The sequence below is a fragment of the Stegodyphus dumicola genome, chromosome X1 (assembly GCF_044657685.1).
Source record: "Stegodyphus dumicola isolate Sdum_Otavi_A_Nest chromosome X1, ASM4465768v1".
Taxonomy (NCBI): Eukaryota; Metazoa; Arthropoda; class Arachnida; order Araneae; family Eresidae; genus Stegodyphus; species Stegodyphus dumicola.
Window position 1 is genome coordinate 228,374,240 of NC_140780.1, and position 19,856 is coordinate 228,394,095.

General features: G+C 33.6%; 1 protein-coding gene across 2 annotated transcripts in view; it reads left to right on the plus strand.

Moving 5' to 3' along the window:
* The first annotated feature begins 8,303 nt into the window (after positions 1–8,303).
* LOC118197868 (uncharacterized) overlaps positions 8,304–19,856 on the plus strand; it is a 63,743-nt gene continuing 52,190 nt past the window's right edge. Inside the window, exon 1 of one of the 2 annotated variants that reach the window (XM_035369427.2) lies at positions 8,304–8,470. The gene's annotated coding sequence lies outside the window, so the exon portion shown is untranslated. The remainder of the gene's footprint in view (positions 8,471–19,856) is intronic. The other variant, XM_035369428.2, reaches the window with a different exon arrangement.

Genomic DNA, 19,856 nt, shown 5'->3' on the forward strand with positions numbered 1-19,856 from the left:
TAAAATGCAAGCAGAGCACGTTTTTCTGGCAATTTTGTGAATGCTCGATGACATCACAAAGTTATAAACTTCGTGGAATATGATGTTCAAAAATTTATGTTTAAAGTTGTAGTTCTGTTCAGGAAAAATAGGCAATATAAGATTATGGAAACAAATATATCTATTATAAACAAATATATAGACTTGCACTATTGGCAGGTAAGGGGGAGGGGGGAAACATACTGTATTGGGTATTTGGGACATACGAAATAGGTTTGAAAAAAGAAATTTAATAATTATTTTGACATTTGACTAAAAGATAGAATTTCGTAGGATTGAAAATTAACTAAAATTATAAAATAGTATTTGTAAAAATTATCTGGATAGTAAGTTGCGAATTCAAATTCCCTTTATAAGAAACATAAAATACTGTCTAGTAAAGAAGACTCATTTTACATTTCGTGAAAAAAACCTGGTTTACCTACTGTGTGTGATGGTTATGATAAAGTTAATGTAATGTGTTTTAAGTATAGGTTGAAATAAATTCATTAAAATGTTTTAAGATTTACATACTAATTATGGAAATTGAAAAATATGAAAGCTAATAAAGAAACCAAGAAAAAATGTAAATAAATACAATATAATTTATTTTCACTGATTTAGGTAGAGAAAGCTTCAATTCTCAATTTTCTCTCAGAAAGTACTCACTTTCTTTCTCTGCCTGAAAAATCTCGTGCTACTTTCAAAATAAATGATGGAATGAAAATCATTTAGATTTTGCACTAAGGCGGAAATGATTTATTTCCATTTTTCTAAGACGAAAAACGTTCACTACTGTTTTTGTGTGGAATAAAAAGAAAAACTTTCTTTTTTCTAGTTGAAATATTTCAATTAAATTATTTTAGGACAAAAAAATTTCCTCTTTCACTTTGTCTATGGAGAAACCTATGTTAATCTAAAAATATAAAGAGTGTGTGTGTAATTATGGCAAAGCCTCGAGGGCTATCTGCCTACGGGGAGGGATGCCTTCGTGGAGGATTTTCTAATTGAAACTGGCTCGTATACACGTTACACATGGGGAAAACCACGAAAATGCCCATGCAGGACCGAACTACCAGTGTTCAGCGACTTTACCGCTCGGCCGCTGGTGGGCTCCAAAATATAAAGAGAAAAGTTACACTTTAATTTTACAACGTCGAAAAAATTCATTTAGATTTTTTTTAGGTCGAAAAAGTTTCAGTTGTGTCTTTTCTAAGAGGAAAAATTTTGTTTATGTTTTTAACTAAAATTAAAATATTTTATTTACATTTTCTGAAAGACGCAAAAAATTCATTTCAACTTTTTTTAAGACCCATAAAGGTTTTTCTATCTTGAAGATATTTCACTTCACATGTCTTCTAAGATGAAAAAGTCCATTTATATTTTTCCTAAGATATAAAATATTTTCGTTATATTTTCTCAAAGATGAAAACATTTCATTTCAATCTTTTAAGATTAAATAGAAATAAATAAAAAGTATATTTTATATATTTAAATAAAAAGTATATTTTATATATTTAAATAAAAGTATATTTATATACACAAAAATAAATAAAAGATATATTTTATTTTATTTTATTAATATTTTATTTATTACTTTAAATATTAAAACGAAAGTTTTTTGCCTTTAAATATTTATTTGCTTTGTGAAATATAAGTAGAAAATGGAAAGTATATTTCAATGCTGAAATATCATTCTTTTAATACAACTATGTTTTACAAATGAATACGAAGCGCCGATTTACATAAATAACAGTACATGCAATTTGTAGATAAATAAAAATTACAATAAGCTTCATATATACTAGAAATTAAACTTTATAGTGGAACATTTTTCTGTTAAGTGATTTAAAAGAGAAATAACTGAAAATTATCCATATGGATCACATTTTATCTTGGTGAATTGTTTTCCAGCGTATGTTGGTAGAAACTTTATTCACAATAAATGTTGTTCATTCCCATAATAAAGGTACTCCAAAGCTAATTGTAATGACGAATAAATACGAAACTAAATTTTTTAAAAAGTTTTAGTTATCTTCAATTTGAAACCGTTGCTGAGCATATTATTTTATACAGTTTTTTTCTAGTTTGGAAACAAACTGTATTTTAAGAGCAATAGTTTTTCCCTTAATTCTAGAATGAATTTTGCTTGAAAACTTAGAAAATTTGCTGCTAGCGATGAAACTTGGTGCAGTTTATATATATTAGCACAGTGGTTCCCAAACTTTTTCGAATTGCGACGCCTTTTTTTCAAATGAAATTTTTCCATGGCGTTCAACCTAAGTAAAAGTGTGAGAATCGTAAGTAGAGATAAAAATAAATGAAACTCGTGTACTTCATTATTTAACATTTTCTTTTACTTCGTTAACATTAAAATAATAATGAAAGGGATGAATGAGCCTGAAATTACTGGACATTTTTTTAAATCGTGGAATTAAAATGAACACGGCTACCCTCATTTCCTTTTTGATTTTGATTTTTACCCTATACTTGCTTTTTACTACAGCGACCGCAAAAATTCAGCTTCGCACAAATACGACGTTGAAAATGGAACTAAAATCCCCTGGGCCTTATCCCTTAGAAGAGGATATTTATCTTTTATTGAAATCCAAAATTCTTTCAATTCTATGTTGCCAAATGTTGCTTTCAAACTGTTGTCGTAAGATAATTCGTTAAGATTCTCTTCTTCTGCAGAAATAAATTCAGACGGAGCACTAGTGTTAAATAGTAGATTTTGAATCCATGCCAACCTATCGAAATTTTAATTTTGAAAGTATTTCTAAAACCAGATAATTAGCTGTGATAAATACCTTACAAACATGATTTTATATCTTGTGAAAGATCAAGTTTATTTGACATAAATGTCAAATAAACTTGATCAAATTATGTCAAATAAACTTGCACTAATTTTTTTAAATAACTACAATATTAAAAAAATATTTGCCTGCATCTTGAATCAGTTTTCTTCTCCATACTTTAATTTCTTGTATAAACTTTTATATACTTTAATTTCTTTTATAAAAGCTGATATTTTCCCGTTGACTTCAAAAGTTTTTCTCTGCAGAGAGAGATTAAAGAAATTCAGTTTTTAAAAATGTCGCATAAATATGCCAGTTTTTATTAAAAAATTAACATCAACAAAATCTTCTGCATCTTTGTATCCTTTTCCTTTGAAGAAAATAAAAATTTCTTGCTACGATTCAAAGGTGCCTGATAAACCATTACCATGAGAGAGCCATCGTCAAGATCGTTCCTAGCGGGGGTGCAGCGCGTAAAAGTACGTGGGCGGCCAAAAACAGGGACGACCGGATTCTCGGGTTGGATATCATGCTAAAATATTTTTAATTCATTAAATTCATTGTAATTACTTATCATATGTAAGTACATTTTATACAATTTGTCACATGTGAGTACTTAGTGAATATGAAATAAAAATTTAATTAATCACTGAGCACGTTTCCTTTTTAATTTGGGGACAGCAATCTTAAGAAAGTACGCGGGCAGCCAATGGCCTAGGAACGCCCCTGGTCATCGTGTACAGTACAACAAAGACGAGTGCTCAGTTTCCTCATCTTCACACAGTTTTTTAAAAACCTTACTTTTAATACACGAGAAATTATAAAATTTACCACATTCACCGCACATTCTAACATCCGATTCAGTTCAGGACTCAGATGTTTTGACGCAAGTACTTCTTTATGAATAATGCAAAGTGTCTACAGTGGCATTTGGTGATTTCCTTCGAATTTATACTTGTAATCCTCAACAGCAGCCAGACATGGAGCGAGCTCCATCAGTACACACACCAACGCACTTAGGCCAATTCAAATTATTTTCAGATATGAATGTATCAAGAATCTCAAACAGGTCCTGATCTTTTGTTTCTGCAGTGATATTTTTACAAAATAGACAGTTTTCTTTTATATTATTACCATCTGTAAACCATACATAGCATATCCAATTAATCATTGATACCCTCCGCCATATGTTGTATTCTCCGACTAATTGCATTACTGGACATATACACTTTTAAAAGCAGCTTTTCAACAAACTCTACAACCAGAATGCTCACCATATCAGCAACCGGTAGAATAAGTTCTTCTGCGATGATATGGGATTCTTATATTCTGCTAAGATGCTAATAAAATGTTATTTAGTATTGATGCAGTCTCAAAAAAAAAAAAAAAAAAAAAAAAATTGTTGTTGTTGTTGTTTCAGTTCCTTTAACTTCCTGGCAAAAATATTACGAGGTTTGAAAACCATGCTGTTCTGATTAGCTTCTAAATTGCATTATTCATAAAGAAGCACTTGCGTCAAAACATCTGAGTCCTGAACTGAATCGGATGTTAGAATGTGCGGTGAATGTGATAAATTTTATAATTTCTCGTGTTTTTTTTTTTTTTTTTTTTTTTTTTTTTTTTTGTTGTTGTTGTTGTTTCAGTTCCTTTAACTTCCTGGCAAAAATATTACGAGGTTTGAAAACCATGCTGTCCTGATTAGCTTCTAAATTGCACTTCAGTTTACTTAAAAGCATACATTTCGCTGCCAGAATTTTCGCACATAGTTCACATTGTAGTTTCTCTTCCCCAAGCATTTCTGTTGATGTGAAACCAAACTATAAATAACAGTAATCAAATTTACGATATTTTCGTTTCTTCATTTCTTCATGGTCGTGCCACTGGTTGAAGACATACTTTCTTTATCTGCACTATTGCGTTTACTACTGTTCAAAAATCGGTCCATCATTGAAGATACAAGAGCAAAAAGTCTCAAAATTATTTATCAAAGACAACAAACAAGAAGTAATAGAATATTAATTTATATCACTACATGAACTAATTTATATGAAGCGCTGAGTTTAATTTTACTAGTAGTCACTAGTAGAAAGCATATAAGCAAGCATTGCCGGCTCGATTCAGCCAACTGACTGAATCGACAATGCTTGCTTATATGCTTTTCACTAGATCTTCCAGAATATAAGAAATTAATCTCTGCAGCTCACGTGAAAAGAATATGATGCTCCGGTGACCTTACTTTTATACAGGGTCAAGTATAAAGAAACCACACGAAAAAATATAGAAATTTTTAGTTTTCGCACTTTAATTTTGAGGCTAAATACCCTGGCTCAATTAAGCCATTGTTGAGCGGCGCGCCTGTGAAGAAGTCACACCGCACAAATTGGAAACCACTGTATTAACATATTTAGGCTTGTATATCGTGGTATGAAGTTCTGCTAATTTTGTCGAGAATTTTCTGAGAAAAATGATTTTTTAGCAAATGTCCAATAAATACGTGAATTTCGGGTTTTTTTTTTTTTTTTTCTTTTCCTATCATTTTTTTAATTTCTAGTACAGTTGTTCGACTTTAATATTTAAATAATTTTTGTTTTACTCTTTATCAGAATTGCCGCGAAAATATGATGCAGAGAAATTCTACTACAAAATCCAAACGAGAAGATTGAACTAACCCAAGTTTTGCTCGACTCCATTAATAAGAGAAAAAATTGTCTTCCGTTTTCTATCAATGCAAAGAAATCACTTCGTTATGCACAATCCTTTTTTAAAAATGATGCATTTAACGAAGAAAATCTGTACATGTACAGTATAATGTACAAAAAACGTCGTCCAATTAAATGATAATTTTGATCTAAAATAGAATTGATTGCTTATAATGAAGTTGTTGAAGTCGCTTCCAGAATTTGATTGCTTATAAATGTTTAACGTAAAGTTAAAAATGTCTAACATAGTTTTTACTTAATTACTGTATTAACTCGAAATAAAAATCCCAACTTTTATTTGAGAAAAATTTTAAGAAATAAAAATGTGGGTGTGCACTTCATTTTGCCTTACAGTAATTCTGAGAAAGAGCTGTAAGGTAATTATTTATATGATTTATTTAGTATTTAACGGTGTATTTATTCCATACAGTATGATAATTAAACGCTATCCTTTCAATCTGGAATTTCCTTCATCAATATTTTTTAACAAATTTTATAATACATATTAGCGGGCAAGCCCGCCAGCTGAGCGGGCTGAAGCCCGCTGTTATTGGCCTTTATTCGAAAGTTGGACAGCCCGTTCGTCGGGATCGAAAGTTGGAGCGAACTACCAGTGTTCAGCGTTTTTGCGCTTTCTGCGTCCGCTTTATTCACATATGCATCCTGAAAACACTGCATACACGATACACATGCGGAAAATCACGAAAACACACATGCAATCATCCCGCTCACCGGGATTCGAAAGTTGGACCGAACTACAAGTGTCCAGCGGATTTGGGCGGGCTGCGCCCGCTTTATTCACATATGCAACCAGAATATACTGCATACACGATACACATGCCTAAAATCACAAAGCCACCCATGCAGCCAGCCCATTCGCGGGTATACGAAAGTTAGACCGAACTACCAGTGTTCAGCGGGCTGCGCCCGCTTTATTGACCTATGAATCCAGAAAATACTGCATACACTATACACATGCGGAAAATCACCAAAACATCCATGCAGCCAGCCCGCTCACCTGAATTTGAAAGTTGAACCGAACTACCGGTGTACATCGATTTTACCTGGGCTGATCCCGCTTTATTAAGGTATGCAGTCATAATATACTGCATACACGTTACACATGCGGAAAATCAAGAAAACACTCATGAAGCCATCCCGCTGGCGGGAATTCGAAAGTTGGACCGAACTACCAGTGTTCATCGGTTTTGCGCGGGCTGCGCCCGCTTTGTTCTCGTATGCTTTCAGAAGATACTGCTTACACGATACACATGCGGAAAATCACGAAAAAAACCCATGGAGCCAGCCCGTACGATTGGATTCGAAATTTTGTCCGAACTACAAATTTTATAATACATACAATTTATGTAATTGATTTCTAAAATACTGTCAAATTTTAGGAGAGAAAAAGAAAAGAAGGGGGAGGTCTTATATTCAAGTAAATATGTATTAGTTATTTGTGCTATTGTTTCGTTTTCGATTATAAATTTTATCCTAAAAGTTAGTGGAAATATCATCACGGAAATTTCGCCAATTTTACTACTTACCCTTCGCCGTTCCTGTGGATTCTGCCCTTTTTCTCCCACGATAAAATTACTGTATTGGAAATTTTCACCCCTACCTTACTACAATGGAGATTCTGCAACCAAAGAAGTGGCAGTAAAAGATACTTGCAGTTGTAACTTTTAATGAAGTGAACTAGTCTTGTGGTAATTTTGCGAATTAGTCCATAACTTTTTTTGTAAATATTTTTTCTTCTCAGACTCATTAGTAAAAGCTCATTGGGAAACGTTTCTTTAACATTATTTTCCATTTCCTTCATTATGGTGTAAAATTCGTATGTTAATAATTAGAGTAATTTAAGCTTTAGCGAAATAAGAGGGTGCTATTTCCTGAAAACCATTTATTAATTTAGTTTGTTGCATCCAATCAAAAATGATACAAAGCTCTCTCTATAGGTCAGTATTGTATAATTTTTTTTTGGGGGGGGGGCAGAAAACTAACTACATGTTTGACGTAGTGTTTTAGCAGTATAGGATTTCTTTCCTTACTGTAAAGCATTGATAAAATTTACCTTAATTTAGTGCAAACTTAATTGTTGGTAAGTTTCATCTTTCAAAACAGAGAAAAAAGTGCAGTCCAATTTTATATAATAACAGCATCTGAGCAATTTTCTTCAGTAATATAGAAAGGAAAATTATTGAGGACATCAAGCTGCTTCTCAAAAGCAAAAGGCACGTATGTGTGATTTCGAGACTTATTTCTTAAATTTAGATATCATATTTGCATTTTTATATAGGTTTCAACTATCATTTGTAAAATTTCAATTATAGTTATTTATCTACATTTATGCTATGCGAATGATTAAATTTGGCTGTTTAGAGTAACCTCTCTCGAAATATTTCCGCTTCTTTATGACATAATAAAGGAATCCGCTACAGTTCTATACATAAATATGTATACAATAAGCCTGAAACATCAGTTCTTGAAAATGTTAACTTTTTCAATCTTCCTTTTACTAATACCGAACAAGTAAACATTTAATAGTTTTATAATCTTATAGTTCAGCGATCCTTTTTCAGCTTTACTAAACATAAAGAATGTAAATAAATACCCTTCCTAAACATAAAGAATGTAAACGAGACGAAGGTAAAATGAAGCGTTATTTTGAAGTATTTGTTACGTCAACAGCAGACACTCCTCCGAAGTGTTAAAACCGGACTGATCCCTTCTGAAGCTTGCTATTGCTAGATTTTGACATGGGGTTAAAGCGCGGGAGGCGTGAGGGGAGGTGAATAGAAGTCGAACTGGCCGATCCGGTCGCCGACCTATCTGGTGGGCCAAGTGGAACAGACTACCACTTGCAAAGGAGAACCGAACAACAGATGTGGCCGGTGACCCTCGGTCTTCGATACTAAACGCTGTTGAAGCGTTTGGATGCAAATGAATACGTAGGTAAGTTGTTTATTCTCTGAGCTGTCTTATTAATTTGCTTGAAAGCATATGTATACTGCATTTCTGCAATACTCCAGGTGAACTTGAATTTTTTTCCCTTACTTGTCAACTTATAATCTTCAATGTGGCGTTTAACATAACTTACGATTTCATTGATTTTATAGTTATAATAGAATATTAACAATAACTTCAGTACCTACATGTGTATGTCTGTATAGAGGGATTGTGCATGTATATAAAGATTAATGTTACAGTGTAACTCAGGATAATCTGCCACTTCAATAAATTATCGTAATTATCCTTAAAAGTAATTAAACCGAAGTAATTTTTCTGCGCAGTAACAGCATAATTTATAAAGGACTATTTCAAGGATAGTGCTTTTATATGAATTGAAGAATACAGAGATTTTAAATCTTATTTATAATTTACATCCCATATACGAAAACTCAGTACTGATTTAATAATGTTTGCAGAAGATTGATTTAAGCTATTTAAAAACCAGAATTTTTAATTTAAATAAATATAAATTATTTCCGGTGTTTTTTTACAGTCAGCTTGTTTATGTGATATAATTGCTTTGGTTTAGTCATAGATCAATGTATTGTGTACGTACGCAGTTATGTATATCTACATACTTAAAGCTATATTTATCTCTTTAAACTTTAAACACATAAATAGACATAAGCTAAGTCAGAAAAGAGAATGAAATGGTTTGTATGCATTACCGGAGGTTTCTGCCACCTAAACTTGATCTCATAACATGATTTCTCTTATTTAACGACATTTAAACTATACTTTCAAAATGTTTGATCAGAATGAATAGATTTCATCCTCAATTAACGCAAGGAAATTAAATTAAACTATGCAGTGACAGAGTGAAAAGTAATCAACTAAATTTTATTAGGAACTATTCTAAAGTGAGAGAAACTATTAAAACGCACAAAATAGAATTTTTGGCCAACCTTGTGGACAACATAGTGCTGGTTTACTTGTAATTACACTTCTATAGAAGAACTGCCTATCTGCTTTCACAATCCCAACTTACATAAGCTATCTGGAAAACTTTTAACCATTAATTGTTTATTTCGCAATTAGATAGCTCTCTCTCCCTGGAATTGTTCCATAGTTATGTGTAAAATTTTATTCCCGCCTTAATAACTTTTGCATTAAAATATGAAGCATGACGCAGTATTTGCTTCCTTTAGCATCATTTATTCATTATAGTATAAGGTATTTCTCCCGCCTTCTTAGCACGCCTTCGTAGTGTAGTGTTCTGCACGCTTGGCGCGCGTGTTCCAGAGGTCCGTGGTTCGATTCCCAACGAAGGCGTTGCTCATTTTTCACATCTCCTGCTTCCAAAAAATACCCAATGATTCTACAATTATTTCAATATTTTAAGATTTTAAGAATTGCTCTAGGCATTGAAAATTTGCCAATGAAGTAAAAAAAAAAAAAAAAAAAAAAAAAAAAACAGGCGCCTATTAGTTTAGCAAGGCTTTGTCTTTATTCAAATATTTTTACCCGCTTGTGAAAGAAGTTTCTTGATCAGTCTTACTGTACCTTTTATTGTGCCACTTATATTATAAGGTATTTTCTCCCGCCTTTGTGCATGCCTTCGTGGTGTAACTGTAGCACACTCGGAGCACATTGGAAAGGTCCACGTTCGACTCCCGGCGAGGACATTTCTCATATTTTGCGTCTCGAGCATCAAAAATATCCTAATAAATCTATAGTGGCGCTTGAACTAAAAGATGGTGGATGATGATTCTTCACCACCAGCATTTGACTACTGGGTCCCCTAATCTCCTGTCGTCCTTTAAAAGGGGCAGTATATAAGGTATTTTCTCCTGCCTTTGTGCATGCCTTCATGGTGTGACGGTAGCACATTCGGCGCGTATTCGAGAGATTGAGGTTCGACTTCCGGAGACGGCATTGCTCAGTTTTTCACGTCTTCAGCATAAAAAATATCCTAATATCTCTTCAATATATATTTGTGCATTTGAGTATATCTTGTAAAGCTTCCACTAAGCGAATCGCGAAGCGAATAATAAAATAGCATTTCCATTTAATGCAACTGGACAATATGTACGTAACCAGTTGAAAATATGAAGACTCCAGTCTCAGCAGATATGGGAATCTATCTTCAGCAGATATGGAAATTTAGTCTCACTTTTTCAAGCAGTTCAAGCATGTTCTGTGCTAAATAAATGAGCATTATAGCATCCAAACTGCAACTATACTTTTTATTGGCAAACATACAACTGAATAAACTATTTCACGTCCATCAAATTAAAATAAAACGACTCATATGATATTCATACTTATGCAGGGGGGAAAATAAGGCAAAAGAAAGGGTAGGGGAACTTAGTTTATTATAGATTTAAATAGAGCTCTGTCGTGTGATCTGATATAGGTTCCCTTTCTTCAGGAGCAAAAAAGAAAAGAAAACGTTGCCTGATCTTTCTCCATATTCACAGAGTTCGATTTAAAATTACTCCGATTGAAGACCTCTATCTTCAGCCCCCAACCCAATTTTTCGCTTTATATCGGAGTGTTGCTCTTCCACTTACATCAAAATAGGATGTTCGAAGAAAGTGTCTAAAAGCTTTATTTATTTGAAAAGTCATCCTAGATATGAGCTCCTAATAACAAAGCTTCTCGAACTAAGGTATGAATTTTATGAAACGGTTTCGACACTGAGGATCAAAGCTTTCCGCAAATAATAATAATAATAAAAAAAGACTTTTTAAATGTTCCCATGAAGCAAAACTTCAAATTAATAAAATATTTATTATTCTTTAATGACTTAAAAGCGTTCCATGGTTTTGCAGAAAAAAGGCCTGAAAACTTTCGAGGAATAATTTATTAAATAGATTGTTTTTATTACCCATCAGAATTTGACATTTTTCAGGTAAACTTTGAGAGGAAATACAAAATAAATTTACTAGCTTTTGATGATTAATAATCTCATACTGTGTAAAATAGCGCTCCTTACTAAATTTGTCGTTTTCCTTATGAACTTGCTAATTACTCACATCTTTGAGAATTCTGCACGTAAATGTATGGAAAGCTTTTTGTCTAGCTTATTAAAATATTTCTCTGAGATTACCTTATAAAATTTTAAGAGTTACACTCACGAAACCCTGTCATCTAAAATGCTGAAACTGATTTCATTAAATTTGCTGCCTAATTTTAAGAAAGTAACGGGATGTAAATGCGTAGAAACGAAATTTAAGGAAATACAGCTTGTCTTCTTTTATGAACACTGTATGAAATCTCTTGTTAAAAAACGAACGAGGCTTTCTCCAGCAAACATCAGGTCCTTGTCATTGTGATTACAAAGCACATAGCATAAATTATTTAATACTGAAATACGGAATTTAATTGCAAAATAAATGATAATATCATTAATTATACCTTAGTTCATTTCATAGAAATTCGATTTACAGAATTAAAAGTGTAAAAATACGTATATTCAATTAAAAAGTTAAAAAAGCTATTTGTACTTTTTTTTTCTGTCTGTTTATTGCAGGATAATAATGTTCTACTTGGGTTTGTTTTCTACAGTTATACGCTTTATCGTACGTTATAATTTATACTTTCGTCGTTAATATTATTTAATCTAACATACAATGCACATACAAATTACACAATAGAAAGGGCTTTACGTGTTCTAGTTAAAGATACTAATAAAAACAAATTATTCTATAATGGGAATGCAATAAAATTCCGAAAACGAATATGAAATTCTGTCCAAATACTGCGTACTTAAAATTCGTGGACCTATAACATGCCACAAGAAATGATTGTTTAAAAATGATGCCCTGAAAATTTTGTAGGAAACATTAATTAATCGTTTATTATGCAACGAGCTTTTTTCAATGAATTATATTGCAATTCAGCCCCCTAGGAAACTTCAAAATATGCTGAAAAAATTCGTTATCTGTAACGATTTTCGTCAAATTATTCTTTCAGTGCAAAGGTATTTTATTAATGCGACACACAATATCCTTATCTCTTTCTTTCAAACTTTTTTTTTTTGGGGGGGGGTCTTTTTTTTTTTTCCTGCATCTGACACTGCTATGGAAATTTCCCTTAATTTTCTGCTTCCTTAGTTCCAAATTATTATTTGGAGTAAAGTTCCGACTGCATCCACTACGTCTGACATCGTTTGAACATTACTATGCGGAGAATAACATTTGTTGAACATAGTGGTAAAATTTGTAACTTTGTCGATCCGTATAGATGAAACTGCATATCATCTGCTGCGTAACGTAAGAAGACAGAAAACCACAGGTTATTTTTAAAGTGACCTTGGCATTATTCTAAAATTTTATGAAAGGTAACTTCTCTTGCTGTCTTCTGCCTTTGGCTTCCATTCGTTTGCGATTTTATAGATATATTCGACAAATAGTTACATTTTCTCATTCAGATACTCTCCCTTTCGTTAAAATGGTTTTAAAAAATTATTTAATTCTATTGACGGCAAAATTCTTTCAAGAAAGAGAAGACCTGGAATTAAACGCGATTTTAATGAAATGGATTAAAATTTAAATGCTGAGAAATCATTTTATATACTAACCTAAATGTAAATTGGTTTCTAAATACAATTACTGTGGAACCTCGGATCACAAACTCCTCGCTTCTCGAACAGCATGGTCCACGAACAAATTATCTGAACAAAAAGAATTTATTATTTAAAATTAAAATTTATTATTAAATCATAAAAATTTATTGTTAAATTTTTAACATAGGGTATACTGATATGTATATAAAACAGAAATCGGTCAACAGTATTGCAGATTATATTTAAAGATTCTGAAATTCGAAACGTGATTTCTAACATTTAGGAAGCATATCCAATTTATTGATTTGAGAAATTTTCCTTTGTGCACTTTCTGTGTAGCAGAAACAAGGCGCTGGATTTTTCTAAGAAAAAAAAATGGCGTTATATTATCCAAGTTATATTTATATTATCCAAGTTCTAAGAGATTTTACTAGGTTGACCAAAAATATGTTTGGATAAATAATCACTATATGCATTTCTTTAGCATAGGAAAAACATCTCCAAAAATCTCTAATTTGTAGTCAAATGGCATTCGCTTTAACAAACACATTTATGACAGTTTTTATTCCATGCATGCCCAAAACTATTTTCTTCATTCTAAACAAAATGTAAGTTAAATATTATTATATATTTTCAAAGTGATCACCATTTTATTTCCACTTCATAACAAATAATCATTAGGAAAGTTATGCAATATTTTTGAGATAATCTCTTTCTTGAAAGCATGATTTTAAAATTTTGCGCACGTCTGAATTCAGTATTGTGATTTAACTCAATTCTATAACAGCTGATCCATTTAACTTTTCGCTTATAATTGTTATAATTGTTTATTTGCATAGCTTATTCCTAGGCACTTAGGTTATTAGTATCGGAATTCGACAAAACTTTTCTCTCTTAACACGTGCTGCCCATTCGGTTTGTGAAATTTTCTTTCAGTTTCGAAGGTTTTATAGTTTGTTTCCTTAAATTCGTAGGATAGTTATTTTGTATCATTCTTCGAACTTTCACTTTCGCAATGCCTTGAGGAAAAGATCAATAAAATTCTCGATGTCTTAAGAAGGCCGAATAAACAAATGCACGCTTTTATCTTGAATTTTTACCACTGTAAATTAATTCATGAACCAAAATGAACAATATTATATTTCATTGGATCCTTTTATTGCAGGTTTAGTTTTTAACGATGTTATTAAAACTAAGTTTAATGTAATTAAAAATAACACAAGGGTGACAATAGCAGTACAACTATAACTACGAATGATAAAATGACATTGACTATTATAGTTACTACAAAAAAAGAATATATTTAATGTTAAGGTAAGAGTTGAACATTTCTCTCTTCGGTAATGGGAAACAATATTTTAAATTTTCGTGATGTAAGGAAATAGTACAGCGATGCACATAAAGTTTTAGATCAGCAAAATTTCAGGAAAATATATTTCAGAAATCTTTAATGAAATAATATGATGCCCATTACTTTTCACCTTTAGTTTAGATAAATTTTGCAAAGCAGTGAAGTAATCTGGAATTGAAAATTTGTAAAATTATTGAAATAAAAACTTGCTTAGCTAAAACCTTTCCTGATTGGCTACGTCTTTTAAGCTTAATTTCCTATTCAATAATATATATACATTTTAATAGTTTAAAATTATGCAATTTAATTAAAAAATTCCAAAATTAATTTACAGATTTTTGTCAGTGTAGTTAATTGTTTACTATTTAGAGTCTCTGGGTATTCTTTGGTAACGTACAATCTTTGATTCTTTGGTAACATACAATCTTTGATTTTTTGGTAACATACAATCTTTGATGGAAGACGAAGTTGCGAATTTTCGCTATGTCTTTTGGAAGTAAACTGTAGAAGAAAGTTTTAAAATAACGTTTTATTTTAAACTAAACTGAACATATGCACGCACTTCGTGCTCACAAATCACCACCACTTGTGGCTACGTAAATTAACAGAAAAAACAAATCACTAGTAAATTAAGATATCTAATGACTGGCTCCTTAGCTTAACTAAAGCTAATTCGGCTGCACACAGCAAAGCCGAGCGGAGGAATATCAGTATAAACTGAAAAGGTGGCAACATCGAACGAGAGAGCTAATTTTAAACTCTCAGGCACAAACATCTGAACATAGTTCGCTACTACTACCCTTTGAACTCTTAACACGCAGCATAAATACTGCTTCTGAAACATGTTTAGAATTTGCATCTACGTCATTACAAAATTAACATTCTGGCAGGAAATTGGAAGCAGGAGGGACAGGAAAGTCAAACTAAAAATAATTGGTTAGAATAAAATAAGTCTTGACAACTATTCCTACAAAAACACGACTTCTACTTTTATTTCGGTCGAAGCTTTTTAACGCCAACATCTGCGAATTAAAAAAATATTCACATATTTTCCTCCTTTCTCAAAGAATTCAGAGAATGAGTTTCCCTAAATTTTAAAATGGAATCGTCTACGTAATTGTTGTTTTCTTCTTCCTAACGAAGACAAACGTTTGTAAACTATCAGCAAAACTCACACCGAACATTTCTCTTTTAACTATTCAGCTGTATGCCAATCTAATACAAGAACAGACCAATCATATTGAAGCAAGCACAAAGTGATATCCAGTCCACGATTTCGCTAAGTCAGCTGCATATTCACCTTATCTATTTATTTACGGACGATTTGGGGCCTACGAAGTAACTCAGACATCAATAAGAAGAGGATAGATTCAAGTTACAGGGAAGTAGAAATAGAGATACCTTGTCAGAAAATGTAATTTTAATATTGTTATATATTCTTATTAAAATGTAGGTTTCTCTTAAAAGAATAATATAGTAAACTACAGGTATTATACCTGTAGTTTATATACCTGTAGTTTATTCATGACAACTATTAATTTTTTGTGTTCATACTGCAGCCGCGTCCTTCACAAATGAAGTTATTCGCATAATTTCCCCCTTTGATATTGAGGCTATAAAATTATTAGAAAAGGGGGGATACGGCAGGACGCACGGAAATACGGTATTTATTAGTTCCGGTCGGATATCAAGATTTTTCTGATTGGAAGCTGTTGAGTAAAAGTATAATAATTATGAGGATGATTCAGAAAGTTAGCAACACATGAATGTTTTGCGTCGAGAAACTTTTATTGTGACGTACATGACGTATAGTATAATACAGCATAGCTACATTATACTGTTCAAAGTGATAACCGAGTTTCTGCAAACGCTTGCCTGAGTTTGAATTGAACATCTCATTCCCCGGCGATAGAAATGTGCTGCTTAGTCATGAAACCATCATAAAAGTTCGCTTTGCCTCTGTTTATCTTTGACAAACTTTTATCAGTCCAAATGATCGTCCAGTCTATCGTACAGGGTATTTATAATTAAAGTTGCGATTTCAAAACGCTCTAACTTTAAACTACTAGTCACAATGACTTGATATTTTACCAGAACAATCGTCGGGCAACGGAATTTTGTTTGGAGAAGAAAAAAAGAAATAGTTCCAAATTATGCCAATAGATGGCGCTATCAGGGTTAAGGCCTTCCTGTGTTTAAACACAGGAATGTTGTTAGCCAAAAGGAAATAATACACGTGAAGGGTTACGACAGGCGAAAAGACATGTTCACATCGAACAGTGATAGTGACAATGATAGTGACAAGAGAAAAAGGAAGAGCTTCATGAAACAAACACCTTACGGATGAATGACGCATAAGTTGTTCGATATGGCCTCCGCCTTGTTCCGCTACTAGTTGGAAGCGCAAAACGGAATGTTCCACTACAGTTCGGAGGGTATCTATCTGTGCTGAAGCTATGAATGCGGTGCGTGATGGTTGTCTTCAAGTCGGCCAGATTCCCAATCCACCCACTATACAGAACATTCTTCAGGTTCCTCCAAAGCCAGAAATCACACGGGTTTAGTCGGGGAAACGTGGCGGCCACCCTGTTGGAAAATGGTGGCTTATAATTTTATGAGTGTTCAGCAGCTGCTTCACACAACTAGCAATGCCCGGAGGAGCTCCATCTTGCACGAATATTGTGCGATCCATACACTGATGCTGCTGAACTGCCGAAAGGACATGGTTAAGCAAAAATGTTTCATACTGATTGATAGAAACGGTGCAGTTAACGGGATCCGCAGGTGTGATCTCGAAGAAGAGCGGACCGATGACAAACGCTACCATTATTCCGCATCAGACAGTGACCTTTTTAGACTGAAGAGGTAATGGATGTAGAGGGAACGGATTCTCGATCACAACTTCCATCCGGGCAAGAAATCATTGTGCAAACGATTCACGTGTTTCTAGGTCAGCAAGTAGCAGCTTCTGTATACGAGTTATCTTGCACTGATAACAGCGCAAGATGTTTAGTAGGACATTACGCACCGTGCTGATAGGCACATCCAACATTCGTCCAATTCCCCGTGCACTGCTGATTCCTGCATCACTGTTCGTCTATTCTTGTAACGTAGTGGCCACTGCCGCCGCCGTAACTGGTTTTCGTCCTCTACCTCGTTTCTCGTCAAATAAACCGGTCTTTTAGAATTTATCTATCATTTTTCGCAGGCTATAAGTGGTTATGGGGCCGGATTCTATGCCTTTTAATGTCCAGAACTTCCTGATTGCTGTTAACACAGAGTCACCGTTTTGATAGAAAAGCTTCACAAGCACAGTGCTATCCTTCTTTGTCAATCATGATGAAGCATTCAGGCAAAGCATTACGTGTTCTGCTAGTGTACTGCATTTTTCTCACAGCTATGTCTGCGGTGAGTATGTCAAGTCTTAGGAATGTACATAGCTCCACAACAACCATGTGAACTCTGACAACGCCATCTATCGACACATTTTGGAACTATTTCTTTTTTCTTCGCCAGACGAAATTTCATTGCCTCACGATTGTTCTGGTAAAATATCAAGTCATTCTGACCGGTAGTTTTAAAGTTAGAGCGTTTTGAAATTCGCAACTTAATTATAATCACCCTGTACATATAAAGGCTGCAAGACGCAAGATCTGAACTGTACGCTCAATGTTTCTAAGCTTCCCATCCACAAATTTGATGTAAAATTCATATTTTGAGACTTTTATGGTTATGAATGAAAATGATACCAATGCTCAATTTGCTGTGTCTGTTTTTTTCACAGCTTTGAGCAAAGATTTCAGTGTTGTGAAGTAGGGATAGACATTAATGGCTATGCTCTTTTGGATAAACTCGGTTTAAGCAACTCTTTCAGAGTCTTTGGATTTTTACATTTGAAGAAGACAGTGGAAACAACTTTTCTTGCGGTGGTACAACCATGTTCTCTGCGCTCCCCCGAACGAATGTGTGTCTTCATTCCACAGACGATCTGTTCTTTTGTGGGGTCAAATGATGTACAAATGTCTAATCGTCTGTAATGATGCGCCTAAAGATATCATTGTCCTTTCACAGGGTAACGTTGAAAGAGTTCTAAAGATGGAAACTTTCTTAATTTGTATTTGGGTGTCAGTGAACGAAGAACCCCTCATGAACACAATTTGAGATATTCAGAATGGATTTCGCTCAGACAGTATAGTGGTTAGGGGAGCCTGACTGCGATACCGAAGGGCCTGGGTTCGAATCCCGGAGAAGGCATGGTTCATAGGAGGGAATGGTGGCCCACCTATTAGGTGCCTCCATAATAAAGAGACCACCACATCTGGCCTTAGTATAGATTAATGGACTTTGTTACAAAACTGTTACTGTTCACAATCTGCCATTAGAGAGAGAGAGAGAATGGATTCAGACGATGGAACGAGCATTACGTATTAAGACGAAATGAAAGATGAATGAAATAAATGTGACATATGCTCCATAGAATGAAATTTATGGCCTGTTTTACATACGCTATCCGAACTTATGCTATCAAGTAAGTTTGAGATAATTTTCAAATAGTTTATAATAGCTGTTAGCAATACACAATAGAAACCGTTTTAGGTAAAAATAAAAGGATCTCTTTTCTGTATTTTTCGAATTAAGTTTAAATTAATATTTTTACAAAACTTTTATATATATATATAAATGCTGCTAAAGATTCTTAAGTCAGTCTAGTTCCATATTACTGTTTAAGCTTTTAGTATTTAATAAAATATGTGTGCCTTCTCTTTTATCACAGAATTAATAACTGAAATTGTAGCGAATAGCATTAAATTTTCACCTTGTCCCTTGTCCAAAAAAAGTCTTCCCCCGGCCCTTGAACATTGGTTGGAGATATATACTTCCAATGAGAAAAAATGTTTTAAGTGAAGTAATATTCATGTATTCGCATTTTTAAATTGAAAAGAAAAATCGTAAAAAAGTTATGGTGTAGACACATTAGGTATATTTTTGGAAGCAGGAAAGATGAAAAATAGCAAACGCCTTCGCCGGGAATCGAACCACGGACTTCTGGAATACCGGCCCAGCGTGCAGAACCACTACACCACGAAGGCACACTAGGAAAGAGGATGAAACACCTTATATACTTCCCTTTTTAAAGGGCGACCTTTTTTTTTTTTTTGTGTGTGTGTGTGTGTGTGTGTGTGTGTGAACTCAGTCGCCAAATCCTGGGTGGGGAGAATCCTCATCCGACACCCTTTCAGTTCGGGCGCCACTGTAAAGACATCAGGTTAATTGAAAAAGCCAGAGAAATGAAAAATTAGCAACCGCCTTCGCCGGGAATCGGAACCACGAACCTCTGAATACCGGCCCAGCGTGCAGAACCACTACATCACGAAGGCACGCTAGGAAGGCGAGAGAAATACCTTATATACTCCTCTTTTTAAAGGGCGATTGGGGTTTTAGGGGACCCAATTGCCAAATCTTGGGTG